Raw genomic sequence first — 15,503 nt, 5'->3', positions numbered from 1 at the left:
ACTCGTAAGTTTCAGTTCTAAGAAGTACCTCTCAGTGACTCTCTTGGGGACAGTGTGGTTGGCAGAAGCTGGCTGGGCACATGGGTCTGGATTGTGTCATCCCTTGAAACTGCTTTGATTTTTGGTTCTTATCTGCAAAATACGATACAAATGCTTATGTGAAGCAAAGGTCTCCCCCTGCAAAGTCCTGAACAGATTATCTTACAAAGAGGCTCCTGCAAAATAGCTATGGCCTAGTGCAGACATTAAGGAGCTCAGCTGCTTCAGGTTACCTGAAGACTGAACAAAAGGAGCTTTTAGGGGCAAGATGACTAGGATTTAACAGAAGGTTTCGGAAACAGGGTCTATGACCAACAGTACGTTTTGTAAAGCAAAAGTGAACTCGTCGTTTATACCTTAGTTATCCATTTGAGGTCCCTGTTCAGTTTTAATAACAATACTTAGTGGGTATCTTCTTCAATCTCTTGTTCCAGCCGTTGCACGAGGATACTCCTTCTCTTACCTGGAAATGTTAATTATGTGACATTAGTTTGGCCCCAATCGTGCACTTTTGGATTGACCATGTGGAGACCAAGGTATAGGCGTATCTGACTCCAGCAAAGGCACCTTGCCTTTGTAAAGTTTCTCCCTTACTTTTCAATATGTCAGATACAATTTTGGGTAGAATGTGCCTCTGCTTGCTTAATGAAGGGAAAGCAATCATATATTCGGCTGAAGTAGGAGAAATATCTAGAAGGGAGAGGTGTTTGAACCACACAGCCTCTTTGTTCAGATGAGTTTATCAGACTTCTTTTGTCCACTTATTGGCCAGTCTCATTCTCAGGGGTTGCTGCATGCTCTGACTGCTCACACAAGTGTGGGTGTGTGGACAGACCTTTACCTCTGCCACAGGTTTCTAACTGTGTTGCTCCATACATCACTGCTGGCCATATATACATTGCACCTACTTGAATAAAAGGTGAGATTCAAGTCTTGGTTTCACTAGCTACACTGCAGGGCCACTGATCAAACATGGTCAGTGACTGTGTGGAGGGTGGAGCAGAATAAGCACTTCTGTCATTGCAGCAGTGTCTTCAGAACAGATCTAGAATTCCAGGTTCTTCCTGGTACACGAAGCAAACAAACTCCTACCCACCCTAACATTGCTCATTGCTGGATCTTAGTGCCAGGCACGCGTGCATGTGAGTGTGTGTGTGTGTAACGGTGAGGCCAGAGGCCCTCATCTTTCATGTGAGAGGTTGTTTGGAGGTTCTAGCAGGGAAGTGCTGCACCTTGTATATCCTCCACCCAAAACTCTATGGCCTTGACTGAAGACCCACCCGTCTCTATTCCGGGAAGGTCGCCCTATTTGACCAACTGTGTAGCTTTGGGATGGATGCGCCTGGAGCAGTGAGGGAGGAAGGTGACACCTGCCTACCAGCCAGATGAACCAAATCAACCCTGGCCAATAATGGGGTGAAAGATGTCACAGCCAGATCGGCCTCACACCCTCACCTTTCACTTGGGGTCCCGGTCTTGTCTGCAGGCTCTGACCTACTGCCTCCTTTTTCTTTTTTCTACCAGAGTGATTGCTGTGGCTAACTACCTATATGCAACTCCACTGCTCATGATGGCTACCTTTTTTTTTTTTTTCCCCTTTTTCTTTGGCTGCTTTTGCCACCTAGTAGGATCTCAGTCTTGGAGATAGTCACTATTAAACATACCTTGAGTTAGGTACATTTGGTTCAGGATGGTTTCTGGAAGAATGAGCTAGATTTTTTTTGTTCAAGAGAATTTTGAGGTCATAGAGAAAAGCTTAGTGTGGGGGAGTGGTGCATCTGATTAAGCACACATGTTACAGTGTGCAAAGACCCTGGTTCATGAGCTGTGAAGCAGTGCTGCAGGTATCTCTCTTTCTCTTTCTCTTTCCTTCCCTATCTCCTCCTTCCCTCTCAATTTCTCTCCGTCCTTAAAAAAAAATGACCTGCGAGAAGTCTAGAGACGACTACACTGTAGTCTCTAGGAGTAATCTGCAGTGTAGTCTAGAGACGCAAATATATATTCACTTTACAGTGAATCGATTTCAAAAACTACTTAGTGAATATAAAAGCAAAAAAAGGAGCGGAGTTTCATCTGAAAAGAGAAGGTTAAGAGGTTTTCTGTTTACATTTGTTTTATTTGTTATGTTCTAACTATGCACGACTCACCTGTCATTTCATGATGGGGCAGTGTTGTGTGGCACAGAAAGCAGTCTCATTGAAGTCTCTAGAAGTCAGATTGGGGCCAGGCTGCCAGAAGTAGCGGCTTCAACACAGAGGCATTAATTTCTAGCATCAAAGCTGTTGGCAATAAAAAAAAAAAGATTAAAAGTAAGCTGGTTCTTTTCTTTGGGTTTCCTCTTATCTTGGGTTCAAATTGAAATTTGCCTGCAGTCCCCGCCTGCAAGGGGAAAGCTTTGCAAGTGGTGAAGTAGGGCTGCAGGTGTCTCTCTGTCTCTCTATCACCCCATTCCCTCTTGATTTCTGGCTGTCTCTATCCAATAAGTAAATAAAGATAATTAAAAAAATTAAAAAGAGAAAATCTCAGGTATTTATTTATTTAAACATGTTCATTTTTATTTTACTGGGCAGAGACAGAGAGAAAGTGAGAGGGAAAGGAGAGCTTGAGAGGGAAAGAGTGGGACCTGTGGTGTTATTGCTCCATCACTCGAGAAGGGTATGATACTTTCCCCTGCAGGTAGGGACCCAGGGTTTGAACCTTGGTTTTTGCACATGGTAACATTGTGTCAAATCAGGTACATCATTGCCCATTCCAGGTTTGTTACTATTATTATTATTATTATTATTTTATTTCTCCGCAGGAAAGAAAATCCAGTATCAGTTTCTCAAAAAACAAAAGGAACCTGAGGTTAATATCAAGAAAGCATAGTTCTGGTTGTGTGTATTCTGTTCTTTAAAATATGAGAACAGAAGACTTTATTTCTGGGAATGCTCACTGTGGGCCTAGAAGCAGAAGCATCCTGTGGGCAACGTAATTGTGAATGAGGATGTGGAGGGATCCCTACAAGTTCATGGGAACCTGCCTTCAGGTGCCTGTGCTTTTTCCAAGCTCAGCTCAGCTTGTGTTCTCTTAGAGGCTGGTGGAGGACAGACACACAGAGTTTGTCTCTCTGCAGAATTCCTGTGTTGCTTAACCGGGAGAGAGATAAAATACCACAAGGGGAACAGCTTGGGAGCCCAAGTGAATTCTTGCACTTCCTTTCATGATTCAGCCTGACATCAGGAAGTGGAGTAACATGTGCACTGTTGTCCTGTGCCTGGGGTGGCCTCATTCCCCAGCCAGCATGTCCACAGCTGGAGAGACCCCACACAGGCTGGTTTCTTTTGCTTTCACTATTAGACTATAAAATTGTATGTCCAGACATGAGTGTGAGTGAGGAAGTTTATTTAATTAAAAATGCTTCCTTGAATGATGTCCTTAATGCTACTTCTTAGGATTCTGTGTGAAACTTCACATTCTTTTTTTTTAATATTTATTTATTTTCCCTTTTATTACCCTTGTTGTTTTTTTATTATTGTTATACTTATTATTGTTATTGATGTTGTTGGATAGGACAGAGAGAAATCAAGAGAGGAGGGGAAGACAGAGAGGGGGAGAGAAAGATAGACACCTGCAGACCTGCTTCACTGCCTGTGAAGCTACTCCCATACAGGTGGGAAGTCGGGGGCTTGAACCGGGATCCTTACAGCGGTCCTTGTGTTTGGTGCCATGTGCTCTTAGCCCACTGTGCTACCGCCCGACTCCTGAAACTTCACATTCTTTGCTCCCATCTTTACATTTCCCCTCCATTTGGTAGCCTGTACTACTGCCCCTTTCAGCAGCATGATCTGTTTGCATCAGTTCTTGATCCTAGAATCTTCCCTACAGAAAGTGATCTCTGTTTGGCTGCAGGACAGAAGCACCTGGACACCTTCAAAAAATACTGCTGTCCACCCTACCCTTATAGGTTCTGAGTTAGTTTGGAGCAGGGTCCTGTGTCCTGTGTCTAATATTAAAAAAAGGAGGGGCGGTGGTGGTTCCTGAGTGATAGTTCACCTGGTAGATCACATGACTTGTTATACTCAAGTTCCTGGGATCATCCCATGGCACTGAATTTAAAATATTAATTTTAGGGAGTTAGGTGATGACTCATCCAGTAAAGTGCACCTGCCAATGTGTGTGAGGACTCGGGATCTGAGTCCAAGTCCGCAGCCACAATCTGTAGAGTGAATCTTTGTGAGTGGTGAACCATTGCTACAGGCGTCTCTCCTCCTCCTCTTCCTCATCATCATCTTCCTTCTCCCTTTTCTTTTACATAGAGACTGATGGAGGGGAGAGAGAGAGAGAGAGAGAGAGGCATAACATTGAAGCTTCCTTCATTGCTGTGGATGCCAGGCTCTGGTGTCTTGACTTCTTTGTTTCCTCTCCTTCTCTATCTCTATTATCTTTATTTAAAGAAAAAAAGGGGGGTCAGGGGATGGTGCACTGGGTTAAGTGCGCATGGCACAAAGCTAGGACCGGTGTAAGGCTCCCAGTTCGACCCCCCGGCTCCCCACCTGCAGGGGAGTCACTTTACAAGTGGTGAAGCAGGTCTGCAGGTGTCTGTCTTTCTTCCCCCCTCTGTCTTGCTCTCCTCTCTCCATTTCTCTCTGTTATATCTAGCAACAACAACAACAATAATAATTACAACAATGATGACAACAACAACAACAAAATGGAAAAAATGGCCTCCAGGAGCAGTGGATTCATAGTGCCAGTACTGAGCCCCAGAGATAACCCTGGAGGCAAAAAAAAAAAAAAAAAAAAAAAAAAGAACCTGCATGGAGTCATGTAGGCACCAAGCCCCAAGCAATAAATGTGGTTGTAGAAAGAAAGAAAGAAAGAAAGAGGAAGGGAAGGAAGGAAGGAAGGAAGGAAGGAAGGAGGGAAGGAAGGAAGGGGAGAGGGAGAAAAGGAAGCTAGTTCATTGAATCTTACCCACGCCCAGGGTGGAGATTACTGTTCCGCTCTAGAACATTTTTTCCCTTGTTACTGTGCATGAGGAACAGTCCATCTTGGGCCAGATATTCTGCATGAACTGATGGCATCCACTTAACTGTATTTTAAACAATCACCCCCCGCCCACTGAGTAGGGGAAAAAAGAAGTATTCGGTATATAGTATACAGTGTTTCACTCTCTCGATCTGACTTATTGCACTAAGCATAATGCCCTCTAGGTCTCCAGTATTACAAATAACAGAATTTCATCTTTTTTATAGTCAAATAACATATACTGCTGTCTGCCAAGCTTTCTTCAGCTGGGCTGTTGTCACTGGGCTGGACACACTTGCTCTTTGAAGATGGTGCTGCCCTGTCTTCTAGCTTTGGAATGTAGGCAAGTCTGAGGCCCAGTAATATATTTTACTTTATTTATTTTTTTAAACATTTATTTAATTCCCCTTTTGTTGCCCTTGTTTTTTTTTTTTTTAATTGTTGTTATTGATGTCATTGTAGTTGAAAAGGACAGAGAGAAATGGAGAGAAGAGGGGAAGACAGAGGGAGAGACAAAGATAGACACCTGCAGACCTGCTTCACTGCCTGTGAAGTGACTCCTCTGTAGGTGGGGAGCCAGGGGGTGGAATCTGGATCCTTATGCTGGTCCTTGTGATTTGCGCCACATGCGCTTAACCCTCTGTGCTACCGCTCAACTCCCTGTATTTTACTTTATAAGCACTTATATAAGTCTTCTAATCTCTGGAAGCAGGTCCTCTTTTATTTCTGGATATTTACTTTAGATATAAGTCCAAACATCTGCCTCACTCCTTTATTTCAGTGCTCTAGTTCAGGGACATTAAACTTGCATATTTTGGGTCACTTTTGTCCTTCTATTTTTCTTTTTTTTTCAGTTATTTCTTATTTTTAAATTTTTAAATTTTAATTTTTATTTATCAAAAGGCAACAGTGACAAAAACCAGAGAATAAGAGGGGCACAACTCGACACAATTCCTACCACCAGAACTCCATATCCCATCCCCTCCCCTGATAGCTTTCCTGTTCTTTAACTGTCGGGGAATATGGACCTAGAGTCATTATGGGATGCAGAAGGTGGAAGGTCTGACTTCTGTAATTGCTTCCCCGCTGAACATAGACATTGACAGGTCATCCATACTCCCAGCCAGTGTCTGTCTTTCCCTAGTGGGGCAGGGCTTTGGGAAAGTGGGGCTCCAGGACACATCAGTGGGGTTGTCTGCCCAGGGAAGTCCGGTTGGCATCATGTTAGTATCTGGAACCTGGTGGCACTCCATTGCCCATGAAGGGCATCTTGTTTACTTCCCTGGTCTCCAGTTTCCTTGTTTGCAAAATTAAAGATAGATCAGAGAAGGTGGAAGGTCTGGCTTCTGTCATTGCTTCCCCGCTGAACATGGGCATTGGCAGGTCGATCTATACTCCCAGCCTGCCTCTCTGTTTCCCTAGTAGGGTAGGGTTCTGGGGAATCGGAGCTCCAGGACACACTGGTGGGGTTGTCTGTCCAGGGAAACTGGTTGACATCATGCTAGCATCTGGAACCTGGTGACTGAAAAGAGTTAACATACAAAGCCAAACAAATTGTTGATTAATCATGAACCTAAAGGCTGGAATAGTGCAGATGAAGACTTGTGGGGGGGTCCTCTTTTATAAATAGCCATTTGTTTCTCCTAATTATTCTTTTCTCCTCCTCCTCCTCCTCCTCCTCCTCCTTCTTCTTTTCCTTTTAGTATCATTGTTTAGAGTCTGAGGGTTGCTTCCTCAACGTGTAAATGAATTAAGACAAGAAGAATCTCAGGATGTGTTCTAGTCTAATAATATCCTCCTCATCCTCAGTAATGCAATGTGGGGAAGAGAAAAAGCTGGGTGACTTTGACAAGAAAGCTGCTGGCCATTCTGAATCTCCTCTCTACCCTTTAAAGATGATTGTGAACCGCAAAGGGCTGGTTACCTAGTGTGGTGAGCCTTAATGCCTGAGGCAGCAGAGGTTTGAGTTCAAACCCCAGTCCCACCAGACTTTGTGCTCTGGTTTAAAAAAAGAAAAGAAAAGAAAAGAAAAGAAAAGGAAGGAAGGTAAGAAAGAAAGAAAGAAAGAAAGAAAGAAAGAAAGAAAGAAGACAAAAGGAAGGAAAGAAGGATGGGAAGAAACAAAGAAAGAAGAGAAGAGGAAAAAGAAAAGAAAAGAAAATTAAGCTCATCATATAGGCACATGCCCTACCACACACTCATACAACCCAGGCTCAAGCCCAGGCACTGCATAGGAGTGCCATGACACGGGAAAGCTCCAGTACCTTAGAGTGTAACATATCACTGTTTTTTGCATAGCTTTCAAAACCATCGTAGAACGAAAGTCTCCTAACTGAGAATTGTTGCTAACTACTACTACAAACTTTTATTTATTTATATTTCTTTAACAAAAAAAGAATTTTGTTGTGAGAAATCATGATTCATAGGACAGTTGTTGACAGCCTTCTTGTTCTTGTATTCATGTTTCTATTATGAAAGAATACTTTTTCCATGGTTGATAGTTTTTTTTTTTCCCAGTAAATATCTTTCTTATAACCAAAGACTGGCTTCAGGGCAAGTTTTTATTTATTATTTATTTATTTATTTATTTATTTATTTATTTCACTGCACAGCTGGAAATCAGTGATGCTACAGTGATACTCAATGCACATCCACTTGGAGATCCCAGGGTTCATGATACTTCGACTCCCAGGTTCTCCCACTTCCTAGTAGGATAGGGTTACGTGGAAGCTGAGCAGGTGCCAGCAGCCTTCTCCTGCAGAAGGTCATTTCTGTAGTGCAAGAAGATAGAGATTGTCCCTGGAATACGCACAGAGAGCCAGGTCTACTTTTGAATGATGTCAGGGCAAAACCTTTAGTTCCCCATCAAAAGTAGGTCCTAAGAATTTGTTTATGTTTTTGACCTAACGTTTGTATTTCTCCTTGTCTGAATACAGTATATACTTTAAGGATTCTAGGTTAAGAATTGGCATCACACTGTAGATAAATCACAAAAAGTATCTCCTGATGTTACCAGTCATCTCTTAGATTGGAAATGTAGAAACACACACACACACACACTTTTTTTTTTTTTTTTATAACCAGAGAACCAGTGAGCTCTGGTTCTTGTTGGTGCTTGGAACTGAATCTTTGTTCTCTTGTATGCAAATCTCATCCCAAATTAATTCTTGTAATAAAGAGGGACATGCCTAGCAAGGTAAACTGTTGTTCATTTTAGCAGTGGGGTTTTTCTGTTAGTAAAATACTTTAGACACTGTATATATGAACCATCATCTGATAGAGAGTTCTTAGTCACATTTCAGTTAATCATTTACTTATTCATCTGGCAAGTACTTGTGGACCAGCTCTTTTAGGATAGATATTAGCTAAGACTGACTAAAAAGAGTCACAGTCTTCCAGTGTCAGCTCCAACAAGTGAAGAGTGTAGAAGTCACCACATCTGTCTTTATAAGAAGCATCTGGACCAGTTGAAATCAGTGGCTTTTCCGAGACTACCAAAGAATGGATGTGTCAGGATACATGGTCATCTGAAAGCTGTAGCCACCACGACAGGTGTAACTAGGGACACCAAACTGCAGTTGTTAGGAGTTGAAGTTGGTGGAGCCTGGTGGAGCTTTTTTCTTACATTGCCCTGGGGCTGTTTTATACATAATTATCAAGAAAATATCAGTAGCAATTCAAGGTCAAGTTCATTTAGTAGAAAGTCCTAGGAGATGTCTTTCCAGGCTGACTTAGCTCCAGTAGACTCAGCCATGTCCACTGACAGTCTGAGACTCAAGTCTGTTCTAGTGGGGCCCATGTCTTTGGGGTGTTGCTTCATTTGGATGTGCAATTAAAAAAAAAAACCTATCTGGCTGTTCGTCTTTACTTCTGCTTTCTGGGTAGTTTTGCTTGCTGAAGCAGGGGAAGAGACCCACTTCCCTAATTGCAGACACCGTTGGTCTACTGCCGTGTTCCAGTTGTAGGCTATACTAAACTTGTGTTGGGATCTAGGGGAGGAAGGTAGATCAAATGTGTGGGAATAAAATAAATTTATCTCTGTGATTCAGAACTCTATACCTCTGTGGATAGGCAGGATCCTGTGCTGATGTTTCAGTGAATTGCCACCTGGCTATGTAAATTCTTTCTGTTTTATCTACAGCTCATCACCTACCAGCTAGTGGCCAGTGGTCGTTATGTGGCTAGCCTACTTGCCTTCCTTTCATGTAACTTTTCACAAGGTACTTTTAAGAGTAGGCATTTTAATGACAGAGTTGTATGGTTACCGTCATAAGCTTCTGTAATATTTTGCAACCATGTGTCACCCACAATAAGAACTGGTGAGAAAAAGAAATAATGGTGATTTCCTATGCACATTCAGCATGTTCTTTTTATTCACATTAGATGAAATGGTTTCACCAACAGCTGCAGGGTCACTATAAAAAGTGACCCCTTCACATGTTGGAGCTGACACTGCGAAGACTGTGGCTCTTTTTAATTAATCTTTGGGTACGAATGAGTTGGAGGGAAGAGTTGGCAAAATCGTGTCCAGAAACTGAAAGCTATCAACCATTTCCAATACAAAAGCACTTGTCTATGACTTCATTCTTTATTATCTTTCCCCAGAGTAGATAAAGAAATGGATGACTTCGGGGACACAGATAATAGTTGAAATTCACAGGGGAGATGGCCTGCTAATTTGCTCCAGGCTTCAGTCCTTTTCTCCTCTGCTAGAGAGAGAACTGGAGGGACATTTCAAAGTGATACCATTAGAGATCATTATTAATGGTTGATCATGACTAAACTTTACTCTTTTCTTGTTTCTGCGTAACTTTTTATTGGGTTGCTGCTCAAATCTGGCTTATAGTAGTGCTGAGGGCTGAGCCTGGGAACCCAAAGCCTCAGGCATGAACATTTTGTATCATCATTATGGTATCTCTCCAGTCCCATAACTCTGTTTTAAACGACTAGTTCTTTGTACATCCCTGCCACCTCATGGTGAGCACTCCCCTGTACTGCAGTGCCTTGGTGTAAAGGTGCAGGGTGATCTGATGCCCTCCCTGTGTATCCAGTTTCAACCTGCTCCCACACTCCTTTTCTGCTACATTCAGGCTCAGCACATGATCGGTGAGCTCTTCTCTCTGCTAATATCACTTGTGGAGTGATTATGGCAGAAGTTTTCAGAGTGCCTGAAAATCTCCAAGAAAGCTGTTTAAAATTCAGACTTCCTGTGACTGAGGAGGTGGTTTAGGAGATAAAACATAGGACTTGTATGAATGAGGTGTTAGGTTTGATCTCCAGCACCCCATAGATGAGAGTGATGCTCTTGTCTTTCTTTATTTCTTACTATCTCCCAGACTCATACAAATAAGCGTTTTAAAACCCCAGACTTTCTGTCTCTTATACTGTGTCCACTGGCTCTGGTCTGCTGGCAGGACCCGTATGGGGCTGAGTTTCGGGAGGGACTCAGTATCTAGGAGTGAGTTTGAGGCAGGGCCCCCATTTCCATGGCAGGATCTGGGTGATGCACTAAGAGCCATACCCAGGAAGAGCAGAACTTGGTGAAGAGAATGCAGGCCAAGAGGCTGAATGTGCCATGATTCTGTTGGATCATATTGAGGGACAAGCAGAATTTAGATAACCAGGGACTCTGTCTTGGCATGTAGAGCAGGGCCACCTAGCCATTGTCCAGAGGCAGGGCTGCTCTCTTTCTGCCCCACATCCCACCCAATAAGTGACTTAACACTCATCAACCATACTGAATGGAATATAGAGTCTGTATTTTAAAGTTAAATCCACTTATTGTGGATAGGCTGCTTATCTGTAGTCAACTAGTTAAATAGATTGATATGTTGATATCCAAACATAATATTTGTGCTAATGATTTTATGGAAAAAATAATAGGTGAGGTAGGGTTTTTTTAATTATTTTTTTTCTTTCTTTTTACCAGAAAACTGCTCAACTCTGATTTATGGTGATACAAGGGATTGAACCTAGGACTTTGGATCCTCAGACATAAGAGTCTCTTTGCATAACCTTTATGCTATCTACCCCCACCCAATAGGTGAGTATTTTTAAGAGGCTCTTAAAAATATCTTATAGAAGCTGAAAATGTCCAGATATTGGTTGAGGTACATGTACTTTTACCAGATACATTTCTTAAAACTTTCAAATTTTGAAAGCTTGATGAAAGAATTCTATTCTGAATGATTATACAATATTTTTAAGTATTGTAATACACCTTAATTTCTAAATAATTAGTAAAAAAAATCTCATTCCTCAGACTTAGATGAACTTTTTGTATACTAACGGAACTTCACACTACTTTTTGTTTATAAAATGTGTTCTTCTGTATCATAAGAAATTCCATTCATGCTCTCAGTGGGCTAGGTTGTTTCCTCTTTTTTTTTTTTTTTCATGAGAATGAATGAAACCCACAGAGAGAGTTTTTGCTCTTACTCAAGTTTGGACACTTAATTTTCTTAGCTTTATGAAAAGGAAATTCCCAGGCAAATTTTATCAGAGCTGTTTTGCATGGAGAAGACTGTGGCTTTCAGCTTGACAAGTTGCTATATCTTGTTTGCATCTTCCAGATTTTGTTCCCCTAAATTGGAGGGTGATGACAGAAATTGTCCCCAGATAGGTTTTGACAGATGATAGGAGGCTCGCCTCTGTGGCCCAGAGATGTGAAATCAGTCACCTTAACATGTTGAGCAGTGGTGCAAATATTCACTACAGGAAGTTGAATAGACTGTGGGAAGACAACACCTGCAGGAGCCATGGTTCGACGAGTCTTAAGAAAAGCAGAAGCTCACTCAAAGGCCTGGGCTGCTGATTACCAGGATAAACATTTTTTTTTAATTAGTGATTTAACAAGTGATGTTTTCTAAAAGAAGAAAGAGGAGGAGGAGGAGGAGGAAGGAAGAAAGCACAGTCTGACTCTTCTGACTCCATGGCTGGCTTACAAGTAGTGAACTGCACACAGACTTAAGGGATAAGCATGTTATGTTGTCTTTAATTACAGTCTTATAACAAGATAACACTGAGTATCTCCATAAAGAAGTTTGGCCATTCAGAAGATGGATGGCAGGGAAAATCCACAGTTAATATTTATTATTCACTGATTCCATGTGTCTACAGGTTGCGTGAAATGTTTTTCTAACCCCCAGGTCAGTACTCATGGCATTTATAGGCATGTGCAGAATGATGAAATGTTTAAACTACTCAACACATGCATCTCCAATTGAAGTGAATCAAACTTTGCCTTCCTGTCTCAACTATTACTGCAAGCTAGGCTCTTTTTGTGATCTGTTGAGTACCTTGTTTTCTACACTTTTGTGCTTTTTCTTGGTGATGCCACTATTCAAAATGATCCAGGAGCATAATACAGTAAGTCTTCACTTAACGTCATCAGTACGGTTTTTGTTTTTTGGGTTTTTTTGTTTAAATGATTTTGATTACTATGAATAAGGTTCTCAAATGACATCCATTGTTGGTCAGGATTCTTCTATATTATAGCAACATGAAGGAAAGATATTTATTTGAAGACTTGTTGTAATGAGCGCTGTTTAGTATCCTTGAGTGTAAGAAGAATGTGCATGGCTTTATAGAAAAGATGGGCTAGATATGCTTTGTTCAGGCATTAGTTATTACTGCTGTTGACTTTGCATTTAATAGTATAAATCAAAGGCATGTATGAAACAGGAACACGCTTATAGAATAAGATGACATATTGATTGGTTGACAAAAAAATGACTAAAGGCTGGCAGAGAGTTGTTTTCCCAATATTCCGGAATGCAGTGTCCATGTGATTTGTTGAACACGACTGTGATGGATAACAAGTCTCCTTTGCACTTTGTTTCATGCAGATGATGAGAGAGAATAGAGGCTCGAGTAGTGAGTAATATTGGCACAGTGAGAGAGGAAGGAGAAAGGGGAAAAGACCGTATGATCAAGTTAAGACGTTAATAACAGTCACATGAATCTCAACTTTGGAACCTGTCTCTGATCCTGGTTCCCAGGCTGGGATATGGTGATCTTGCAGGGCTTGGGGGAAGGCCTGTGACTCATCCATCATACAGGGCTTGAAGCAAAATGACAAAGTGACACACTTAGTGTGCCTCTGGGCGAACAGGTCTTCTCCTCTTTTCCTGACTATAACAGTTTCTTCCTTCCTCCTTCCTCAGACCAGCAAGTTTTATTTTGCCAGAGTCAAAGCCTTTAGTTTAAACTCTTCTAGAATTCATCCTCTAGTTTTCTTTCTCCTGTCATTTGGGACCCTCATTTGCCAACACTTCATTCAGGTATTTCGATGTACTGTTTGCTTCTCTCACATGGCTCTATGCCACATATGTGTTTATACAACAGGTTGCCCTACACTCAACGACCTAACAACAACAACAACAATAAGCATTCACTGTCTTTTCTCATTTATTTATGTGGGTCAGAATTTTAGACATCTTGGCTCCAGTCCATGTTTCCTTAGGCTTCAGTTATACCAAGGCTCAAAGGGTGTGCGACACCTCTTCTCCCAGGCTGGCAAGTCCCTTTTGGTTCTTGGCTGGAGACCTCTTCCCACAGTGATCTGCTTGGAGGTCTTCATGGAACAGCACTCGACTTCCCCCAGGGTCAACAGCCCTCAGAGCCCTTTGGGAAGTTGTATGGACCTTTAACCCACACTGTTGCCATGCAGCTAGCCCTCAGGAAAACTAGCAAGGGGGCTACGCAAGGGTTAGGATACAAGGAAGCAAGGTCCCTCCAACTATCTGGGAGACCTCTTACGCCCTGAGCATTTTACCTCTCCACCAAACTCTGCAGGACAGAGGTAGGTCCATCCTTAAGAGTGGCCTGCGTTTTAGGGCAGAACAGTAAATGCTTATCGGGATGGAATGTCTATTAAATAGTTTGGGAGGTTATGTAGAGGAGGAAAAGCAAAGAGGAAAGTTACAAAACTGAAGGAGGCCCAGGATCAGGGTGGGCAGGTCCAGTGGGAGAACAGAGTTCAGCCCACTTCTTCAAATTGACTTTCACTCTTGTGGTTCTTCTGCAGGGGTGAAATTTCCTTCCACCAGAATTGAAGGTTCCAAATAGCTTAGGCTCCCCCTCAGGCTATGCTTAGAAAGATGACTTTTAAAAAAATGTAGTTCAAATGCCATCTGGAAATAGTGTATTTATGATGTTAAGCGAGTGTAGTAGTGTAATCTCTTAGTCTATGGAACTACTGTCTGATAAGATAGAACGACCCAAGAGATATCTTTAAGCCAAATGTATTTTATAGGGCAAAGGTTGTGCCTGCAGCCTACTTAGTGCTGGGACTGGGGCAATGTAGTTGGAAAGAGACACTGTGATGGAACACAGATTAAGCAAAGTGTGTGGAAGACCAGAGAGCGCCTACTAGATGCAGCGTCATTAGATTTTCCACAAGGTCTTTTTTTTGAAGGCTCCTAGAGGCCTGCTAGCAGTGCTTTTTGGGATAAGGCCCCAAGAAACCAAGTGCATAAGGAATTCTATAGTAAGGGCCAGGTGGTGGCAGCGCCTGGTTAAGTACATATATTACAATGTGGAAGGACCTGGGTTCAAGCCTCCTGTCTCTCCCTGCAGGAGGGAAGCACTGTTCAAAGTGTCTCTCTCCCTCTTTATCTTCCTGTTCCCTCTCAGTTTTTCTCTGTCTGTACTGTGTGTAAAGTCATGACCCATTTTTCTGTGGAAAAAAAATACATCCTGACTTTTCTGGCAACTCAAATATCTTTTTTTTTTTTTTTCCTAGATGTAACTCATCAGAGTGTATCAAATACAGAATGAAACCTCACCAGCATTAAACATAAGGGAACAAACATTGTCTCTGTTTTGGTCCAAATCATGGTTGTCCATCCCCTCCCATCCCCTCCCCTCCTCTCCCCTTTCCTCCCCTCCCCTCCCTTCCCCTCTCTGCCGCTCTCCTCTTTCCTCCCTTCCCCTCCCCTCCTCTCCCTTCCGGTCTCCTCCCCTTCCACTGGTGAGATATTAGTTGCCATGGGCAAACCACCCCCCCCCCCACACACACACACACACTCCCACCTGACTACAGGAACTTTTGGTTTCCCCTTTTCCCTTCTAAGGATGCAGAGCTAAGGCTCTAGCATTCTCTCTCTCTCTCTCTCTCTCTCTCTCTCTCTCTCTCTCTCTCTCCCTCTCTCTCTCTCTCTCCCTTTTTTTTCTGTCTCCAGGGTTATTGCTGGGGCTCGGTGCCTATACTATGAATTCACTACTCCTGGATGCTACTTTTTCCCTTTTGTTGCCCTTGCTGTTTGTCGTTGTTGTTATTATTACTGTCATTGTTGTTGGATAGGACAGAGAGACATTGAGAGAGGAAGGGAAGACAGAGGGGGGAAAGAAAGATAGACATCTACAGACCTGTTCCACCGCCCGTGCAGGTTCGAACTGGGATCCTTACGAGGTCCTTGCACTTTGAGCAATGTGCACTTAACCGGCAGTGC

At 42.5% G+C, this 15,503-nt stretch overlaps 1 protein-coding gene across 9 annotated transcripts in view; it reads left to right on the top strand.

Moving 5' to 3' along the window:
• The window catches only part of SYK (spleen associated tyrosine kinase), an 89,521-nt gene that overhangs the window by 12,407 nt on the left and 61,611 nt on the right, over positions 1–15,503 (top strand). For 8 of the 9 annotated variants that reach the window (XM_060200515.1, XM_060200517.1, XM_060200520.1 and 5 more), the window contains exon 2: positions 10,979–11,092. The gene's annotated coding sequence lies outside the window, so the exon portion shown is untranslated. Of the gene's footprint in view, positions 1–9,190; positions 9,270–10,978; positions 11,093–15,503 lie in introns of all 9 variants that reach the window. The other variant, XM_060200513.1, reaches the window with a different exon arrangement.

Source organism: Erinaceus europaeus, chromosome 10 (genome assembly GCF_950295315.1).
Source record: "Erinaceus europaeus chromosome 10, mEriEur2.1, whole genome shotgun sequence".
NCBI lineage: Eukaryota > Metazoa > Chordata > Mammalia > Eulipotyphla > Erinaceidae > Erinaceus > Erinaceus europaeus.
The sequence above is the reverse complement of the archived record's forward strand: the minus strand, read 5'-3'. Positions and strand labels throughout refer to the sequence as shown.